The 8888-nt window shown below is 49.8% G+C and overlaps 1 long non-coding RNA gene across 5 annotated transcripts in view; it reads right to left on the minus strand.

The window, feature by feature from the left end:
* LOC100556609 (uncharacterized) overlaps positions 1-8888 on the minus strand; it is a 44362-nt gene that overhangs the window by 3169 nt on the left and 32305 nt on the right. For 3 of the 5 annotated variants that reach the window (XR_507551.3, XR_010000948.1, XR_010000946.1), the window contains one exon: positions 2564-8176. The exons of 1 other annotated variant lie outside the window; for it this stretch is intronic. This is a non-coding gene — a long non-coding RNA (uncharacterized LOC100556609). Of the gene's footprint in view, positions 1-2563; positions 8177-8888 lie in introns of those variants that run through there. One more of the 5 variants, XR_010000947.1, reaches the window with a different exon arrangement.

Below are 8888 nucleotides of genomic sequence, written 5' to 3' on the forward strand. Positions count from 1 at the left end.
ATCTGCCCTGCTTTCTGTTGTTGTTATCCTGTACCTTTGTTTCTGATGTTTGGCAAATGTGGTGTTTTCCTGGCCAGATTGGTAAAAAAGAGGTCTGCCTCTTCCTTCCTCTGAGGCTGAGAGAGTGTTCCTTGCCCAGGGTCCCCCCATGGGTTTCCCCAACTGAGCAGGGATTGGAACCCCGGTCTCCCGCTGCGTAGCCCCGCACTCCAACCACTATGCCAAGCTGGGTCTTTGAAACTGCATTGTTACGACACACTGGTGATACCCTCCTCCAACTTGGCGTGCCCTCTGACGCTTACTCCACAATTTCAGTCTTTTTTGTAACGTCCTCTTTAGAAAAACCTGCATGTACCTCCTCTTCCAGCTAAAACCAGCCATTAAGTCCTCGAGATCCCACCCACCACAGAGCAAGAAAATGCTCAAAGATCTGGTGACTCGAAGTGAGCACAGCAAAGACGCACTTCAGCAGTCTTGTGAAAGTCATACGTTTGCAAAACAAAAAACGAGTAAATAAAAATACCCTGCAAACTGGAGCAAGTGAAGGCATGCCTGGATCACAAGGAGATGGAAGGCCGGCCTTTTCAGTTTTGGCTCGCCAATATCTGCCCACTTGTTGTCCTCATTGCTGCTGTTTTGCCTTCCAAATGGTTTGGACCATCGGTGCCTTGGATTTTATGCAAGAATCTAGGAATCGGTGAAATATAGTTGGATAGGGTGCCCCTTCTTTGTCCTCGTCCTCCTCTTCCCTCCACCCTCAAGACTTTCCCTCTCAAGTCTTGGAAGGGCTGCTGGAAATGTCTGCTGGCTGCGGAGGGGCCTCTCTCTTGCCCTCCTCCTTGACCACTGCCTGCCCTGGACAACTGGCCTGTCTGGCCATCGCAGGGCTTCCCTCCAGTGGCTCAGTTACTGGATGTGCAGCCATCCCTGCTCCTCCTCCTCCTCCTCCTCCTCCTCTTCCCGGGTTCTTTTTTGAATGTGCCCATGAAGCCTGGATTGGGCTCGGAGGGCCAGGCATGTCTCCCTATCACTTGGTGGTTCTGCTGGGCCGGCAGGTCTTTCTGGGTCTCGGGGGAACCACCCCATGTGGGAGTTCAAGGCATTTGCACACCCAATGCATATACATGCATGCACCAACCTACTCTGGAATGCTCAATGGGAGTTATCAATTGATAAAGCGGAGAGAAGGTAGAGAAGCAAAACAACAGAGCCAACTTCAAGGACTCAAAGAAATGGTACAAAAAAGACTGAGCCGGCTTGTGCTCTGCTGCTCCAGAAGCTAGAACATGAATCAATGGATTAAAACTACAGGAAAAGAGACCCCACTTGAACGTTGGGAATACATTCTGGGTAGTGGGAGACGTTTCATCATCAGAGTGGAAAGGGTAGTAGACCGCTTGCTTCTGGAGTGGACCTGGGGTTGGAGGGCTGGGCTAGGTGACCTCTAGGCTCTGAAGGCCTGTGACTCCTTCCTTGCTTCTATCCTCATCTTAGGTGAGATGGCCATAGAGAGGAATCCCTTCTGCTCTCGATCCTTGGTGTCCTCTCTGCCTCCTCTTTCTCTGGTGGGCTGCTCTTCTTCCAACCTCTGCCTTCTTGACTGAGGAGGCTCTTCTCCCTCCTTTTCCTCTTGAGCTCCTGGTCCTTGGCTTTGGCCGGGCCCCCTTTTGACTCTGGGTTGGTGGGAGGCTGGTGGCCTTCTGCTCTTAGCCCTGATTGACTCAATTGGATACAGAGCAGCAGCATCACAGTCCCCAAAGCCACATCCAAACAACACAACCCTCCAGGTGTTTTGGACTCCAACTCCCACCATTCCTAACAGCCGGTAGGAATGGCCCATGCTTGGTTGAGTGTATGTGTACTACAATTCCCACCTTCCTCCCCCAAAAGAGAGCCCTAAGAAAAAAGATCCTTTCTCACACCAAAGGAGAGAGGGGGGCTCTTCTTCCTCGGAGGACCCCTGAATGTGTGCAAACTGCCCAGAAGAGCCATCCACCCCCTCTCGCTCCTTCCCTCCCTCCCTCCCTCCCTCCCTCTGTCCCGGGCTCCTCCTCCTCCTCCTCCTCCCTGCCAGGCTCAGGGACGACCCACTGCTGCCACCGCCTGAGCCCAGCGAACAGAGCGTCCCTCCTTCCCTCCTCCGTTGGAAGGAAGGAAGGAAGGAAGGAAGGAAGGAAGGAAGGAAGGAAGGAAGGAAGGAAGGAAGGAAGGAAGGAAGGAGCAGCCCGCAGGGAAGGTAAGCTGACACTCTGCACATGCTCCGGGGCTCGGCCAGGCAAGGCAGCAACCCACCCCCCATGCCAGCCCCCTCCTCTCTCCTCTGCACCCAATCAAGTCATCCCTGAAGTCTCTTTACCATTTCCAAAAAATGCATGACAAAGGCAATTGATAATCAATCATCTGTTAATGTATTTGCGCTGTTACTTTTGTAACGTTGTGAGCCGCCCTGAGTCCCCACGGGGAGATGGTGGTGGGGTATAAATAAAGATGATTATTATTATTATTATTATATTATTATTATAATTCTACGGACTCAGTGGTTCCCAAAGTCGTTGTTGATGAAAGAGGTACTGTGACATGAAAGGAACCTCTAAAAAAATAGAAAATTTGTAAATGGTCAAGAGACTTTAGGGCAGACATGGAAAATTTTGGCCTTCCAGGTGCTTTGGACTGCAACTCCCACACTTCCTAACATTCCTCAAGGCCAAGAGACACCTCATGGCTATCTGTCAGGAGTGCTTTGATGGTACTTTTCCAGCCAGGCAGAAGATGGTTGGACTAGATGGCCATCTGTCTTGGTGGTGTCCTCCTGCCTGGCACAAACGGGTTGGACTGGATGCCCCTTCGGCCCCCTTACAACTCAAGGATTCTACAATATATCTCAGTCATACCTATCTGTCTCAATCATGGCCACCTGTCGGGAGGGCTTGGATGGTTTGAGCGCCCATTCTCTTTTGTCTTTGGCGTGTCTCCCCTTCCCCCAGTCCAAGGGGGAGGCCTTCTCTCGCAGCTTTCCTGGGCTCCTATGGGACACAAGGGGGTCTCCACCACCCACTGGCTTCTCCTGGGGATCCGTCCACTGGGGCCCCAGCCCTGAGCACAAGGCCCAGCCTGTGGAACTCTCTGCCTCAGGAGATACGCCAGGTCCTCTTCCCTGCTGCTGTGCCAGCTGAAAGTTTCTTTGGTCTCCTCTCTCGCCTTTATTGCTTTGGATGCTTGCCCTTCTTTGCCTGTGTTGGGCTGTCGGTGCTGTGAGCCTGCCTGGGGCAGTCTCTAGAAATGGGGAGACTAGAAGGGGGGGGGGGGTGACATCTTAAAACAAAATCAGAGACTCTGGGATCCTCCAGGACTCTTTCTCTCTCCTTGATGGCATTCTCTCACGGGGCTGGAAGAACTGCCTTCTTCTCCAGCTCTTTTGCTCAGGGGCTTCGTATCAATGTCAATGAGTGGGACAGACTGCAGAACAAACTCCTAATTTGCTTAGAATGGTCTTTTTCTTCTCTGTCTTCCTTTGAAACCTGCCAAGTTTTCAAGATGTGTGTGTGTGGCTTTTTTTTTTTTAATGAAAGACTCCCGACATTGTTTGAAAGGTTTGCTCTTCCGCTTTTCTTGTTTTGAGCGATCTGTGCCAAAGGTGGATCTCTTGAAGCAGGAGACTATTATTAGTGTTATTACTGTCGTTGCCATTATCGTGTCCCAGGCTGATAGAGTTGCAGCGGCAAAGAGGGCTTTCCCAAAAGCAGGAATATAAAGGCTGGGCACTGAAGATAACCCTGAGCCAGATTCCCTGCTGCAAGGAGTCCCCTAGATGTCTGCCTGCCCCTCTGCATCTGGGGCTCCCTTTCCACCTGAGACTTGGGAAGCATCTGCATGACACAACAGCCGCACCCTCCAGGTATGTGTGTGTTTGTGTGCATGTATGTATGTGCCTTGAAGCTGCCTCTGGACTTTGGGTGATCCCATGATTCTCATAGGGCTTTCTTGGGTGGTTTTTCCAGTTCCTTCCTCTGAAATACAGCCCCCAGCATCTCATATCTTTTGCAATGTCTCATCCAAGTACGAAAAAGGAAGAGGCGCAGGGACTGCTTTGAAAGGACAGCAGCTTCTCTTTCTCTCTCAGGTCTGTTCCCACATGCCAAGAGGTCGGGAAAGATCCCTCAGACCCAGCAAAGGTTTGTTCTCCACGAGGGAAATGTGAGGGAAACATCGGCCTACTCAATGGGAGGTGGGGGGGTCGTGTTTGGGAATACCCCCCCCCCCTTGCCATTGTTTAGCTCTGTTGCCTTTGGCTCTCAGTCTTGCTGTGGTCTTTTGTTTCAGCTGATTCTTCATTGTCTCTCAGTTGAGGAAGTGACCTTACAGCCAGATGTTTCCCTCTCCAGGTAGCCGTACTTTCTCTCTTCTTTCTCTGCTTCTCATATTTCCTTCCGGTTGATCCGGTCTGCAGTGGGTCAGGAAAAGGGAGCAAGCTTCCTTTTTGCTGCCCTGGAGACTAGGCCTCAATGGAGCCATGGCTTGAAATGACAGGGAAGGAGATTCCACTTGAACATCAGGAAGAACTTCCTCACCATAAGAACTGTTCAACAGTGGAACTCTTGGCCTCAGAGTTCGGTGGAGGCGCCTTCTCCAGAGGCTTTGAAACAGGCTGGATGGCCATCTGTTGGGGGTACTTTGTGCATTCCCTGCCTGGCCAAAGGGGGTTGGACCGCATGGCCTCTGGGAGCCTCTTCCAATTCTAGGATTCCTTGATTCTATGATCCTGGAGGATCCCAGAGCAGAACTACCATCAAGTCCACAATTCCTAACATAATGACTGTTAGGAATTGTGGGAGTTGGGAGTCCAAAACACCTGGAGGGCTGAAGTTTGCCCATGCCTGAACTAGCTGGAGAGGCGGTTAATTTTTTTAAATTATTATTATTATTATTATTATTATTATTATTATAGCAGGGATAACCGCTGGAGGGCCCCCCCTGGCCCATGCAATCCATCGAGGGTGATGTCATTTTCTCTTGGGGGGTGTCTTTGTGCTCAATTCCGCCTCAGCTGCATATTTCCATACCCGCCTGCCTAGGGGAATGAGTTAAAAGGGAGCCTTTGGGAGGCAGCCAGTTCCCAGAGAATGGAATGATAATGAAGGAAGCCAGGGACCCTTAATAGCTCCAGGAGCTGGGCACAGGCGGCAGAAGGGAGGGAGCCAAAGTGACCCAGAAAAGGGAGGGAAGAGCCAGGAGGAATAACAAGCCGTAATTGGGGTTGGGGAGGCATGGCAGTGTGTGTGTGTGTCTGTGTAAATGAGGCCATTGCATAAACAGGCATGTGTGGGGCACCTGTCTTGCACGAGATGCCTGGTTTGGCTACACACTCCTTTCCTATGGCTGTCTCTTGCACAGAAATCCATGCTGGCAACCCAAAGGTGTTTCTGTCACTGCTCGGTCTAGGAGAGGCAACGCTAGTGGGAGACTCCTGGCTGGAGGGAAACTCAATCCTCCAGGCCACAACCTGCAGAGAAGAATGGGAGGCCCATGGTCAGATCTCTGGATGCAGTCCAGACATTGTGCTCGAAAGCAACAGGCTTTAGTATGAAGAGGCTCCCAGTTGTAGCAGCTCAGCTATAGATCGTTTCCAGGGGAGGCTAGTTGGAGGAAGAGCTCAAAAAGAGGCAACCCACGCTCCCTTGAACTGCCTGAAACTCCACTCACACAATGAGGATTTACACTTTGGCTCTTTACGTGTTTGGGACTTCAACTCTCACAATTCCTAACAGCCGGTAAACTGGCTCAGATTTCTGGGAGTTGGAAGTCCAAAATAACTGGAGGGCCGAAGTTTGCCTTGTAGGCTCTGAATGTGTATATTTCAAAATAGCAAATGAGTTGTCACTCTACACAGTTGTCATTGCCATCCAGAACTGGACTCAAATATCCCAAGGGAGGTCTGACCAAAGCGGAATAGCGTGGCCCTTGAACCAGACACTAGGCTCCTACCTGGCTGGTGGTATTCCTATAGGAATCCCTATGTGCCTGCTAGCTACTTGACTTTGCATTGCCTTGGCCAAGGCTGTAATTTGCTAAATGCCTTGTGTCTGGAGTCAGCTTAATGGCTTCTCATTGACTGAACAGCCCGAAGGAAGGTAAGAGGCTGTGTGTCTGCTGCTCCACGGGCTTTCCCTGAAGGAGGTTTTAATTTTCAGAGCATCACACACCCCTTTTGACTCAAGGGCTGCCTGCGTTTAAATGGTGAAGAAGAGACTGTGACAGAGAAAGGACAGCAGACAGGTTACACAGGGAGGCCTCGGGGCAGAGCACAGATCTTGGACTTCCTCGCCCTGGGAGAAGAACAAACCAGTTTCTTTCTGAAACTAGAAGGTGTGGGTGAGGTTCCGTCTTGTATTCATACCTGTCCAAAAAAGACTGATTACACCTGCCCTCCCTTGGCTGTTTTGGAACATTATATCCTCCAGTTTGTATGGGTTGTGCTTTTTGGTTTTCTCCCCTTGAGATTGATGGTTCCTCTCCTTGGTTCCGCTGCTGGCAGAGTTGGCTAGGTTGGCGTTCTCCTGTGTTCAGGATCCGCAGAACGAGGCCCAGTGCCTGGCTTTGGCCCAACATTCCAGGGCTGAGCCTCATACAGATATGGAGGGCAGGCATTTTTTGCAAAGGCGGCTCCTCATCTCTGGCTTGGAAAGGGCCTTTCCGATTCAGATTGGAGGGAGAATGTGGTTGTGGCCCTTTGCCTAGAAGAGCACCTTGAAGAGGAAAGTCAGAAAGGGTCTCTTTCAGAGCTTGGAACATTCACTGTCTTGAACTGTAACCATCAGACTTGTAGGCATCAGATCCTGCAAGATCTCGGAAGCTAAGCAGAGTCCGCTCTGGTTAGTATTTGGATGGGGAAGACAACCGGGGCATCCCGTGTGCTTTAGTGCTTTCAGTCCAGGCAGAAGCAAACAGTGAGAAAGACCCTTTGCAGGCTCTGCTGTCTTGCTGCTGGTGCAAGTGGTGCATGACGGCAGGGTGGGAACCTTCTGGCTTGAGCTGGGAAATGTCAAGGTGGGATTGAAGTCCACTGTGATAGAAAGAGGGAGCATTCCTGGGAGAGCAGAGCCAGCTCTCATGCGTGCGGGGGTGCGGAGGGCAGGACTCAGTCTGAGCAAAAATTGTGCAATTTTCAGGAAGAGGCCCTTGTCTGGAATGAAGGTGTAACCCTTCACTTGGTCCACAAACCAAATAATTTCAAATCCATTTTCCTTGCTGGCCCATTAGCTCATTTCTTCATGGTTGCTAAAACGTTAGCCTTTATTGTTTTGGAAGAAAATAACTTTTGCACTAAAGGCCCTGTTGGGTTGAGGCCACTCCAAAATGACCACTCTTCAAAGCTGTTGGGGTCCTCAGATTACAGCTTTTGACTTCCAAATCAAATGGCTTAGGCCCAATTTTGTTGCTCTCTCTGTCTTTTTCCCATTCCTCTCAATGCTTCCCTGCAAAAGACCTCATTTCAAGGTGTTCACTTTTTTAAGAGAAGGAACAATAAATAAAACCCGCGCCTGAAGAGATCCTTGGGAAGCACAGAAACTGGTTTGGCCGGACAGCTGGAGCACAGAACATCTGCTCTGCTGGTCTTTGTGGAGGAATTAGTTCCATTGTCTCTTGCCAGTTTGGAAAGCGACAGTTGTAATATTTATATGTGCTTGCGCCAAAAGGGAAATGTCACCTGGAAGGAGAGACGATCCTCACTGGCTTTTTCTGTGATGAGCTGAAGCAAAGGTGAAGCCAAGTGTGACAGAGGCAGGGTAACCCTCCAAATGAGACCTGGAAAAGCCATGGCCATCCACTCTCCCACTCAGGTCTTGCAAATGTGTGGCAGCCATGCCTTCCTTAACTGAGCCAATATACCTGTGTTGTGTTCTTCCTCTTTTCCTGTTGCTTTCTACTTTAGCAAACATTATATTTTTATTTTTACTATGACACATGTCATTGCACGATTTCCCTAAAATGACATGGCTTCAGTTTGGTCCTTTTCTCTTCTGGGGAGAGTTTGGACCTGTGCTGATTTGGGATCCATTTCTTTGTCCTCTTAGTAGTCCATGGGGTGAAAGGATTTCCAAAGATCCTGGATCTGGAAGAGTGCAATTAAAACATGGCCATCTTGCTGCAGTTTATCTTCTCTCATAATACCTGGAAACTGAGTGAGGGTGCAGATAAACAAAAGGAAGCTGAGCATAGCAGGGCAGTGCATGGAAGCACTGTGAAGCCGGGAAACAAAACCTGGGAGGAGTAAATGTTTCCTGAAACCCACTTGTCTACCTGCATTTTCCATTCCCTTCTTTGGCCTTTTACATTTTGAAAACAATGCCATTTTGATATTACAATGTATTTCTGAACAGAGATGAGTTTATTTCTTATTAATCACTATGTCTGTTTAATGTAAATGTCTATGTTGCTACTGATTATAATGCAGTGGCTTCAGTATGGAGACTACCCTTTTAACTTTTTAGGTGAGCACCATGCCACTCTGAACAGATGCAACTGGCTGACTCCAGAAGCCAAGTGGGTTCTGGCCTGGTTAATGCTTGGATGGGAGATCCCCGGGAGGGAAAGATACCAGAGATCTCTAGATAGGGACAGTAGGGAATTGTGCCTGAAACTGAGAGCCAAGAACTGCTGGTCAAAGTGGACAATTCTGAGCTCTTGTTCATTATCAAGGCAGCATCCTGTGTTCCTAACTAATCTGTGTGTAGCTGGACCACTGACCCATATCAAGGCAACTCAACATGGGGCCCTCCAAGCATGGCTATGTATTATGCTCAGAGAAAGCTCTCCATCTCCCGGATTGATGCTCATGTCCCTGGCTCCGCAGTGTTAGGCCGGAAGCCTAACAAAAGGGGTGCATGGCT

The sequence above is a fragment of the Anolis carolinensis genome, unplaced genomic scaffold (assembly GCF_035594765.1).
Source record: "Anolis carolinensis isolate JA03-04 unplaced genomic scaffold, rAnoCar3.1.pri scaffold_11, whole genome shotgun sequence".
Classification (NCBI taxonomy): Eukaryota; Metazoa; Chordata; class Lepidosauria; order Squamata; family Dactyloidae; genus Anolis; species Anolis carolinensis.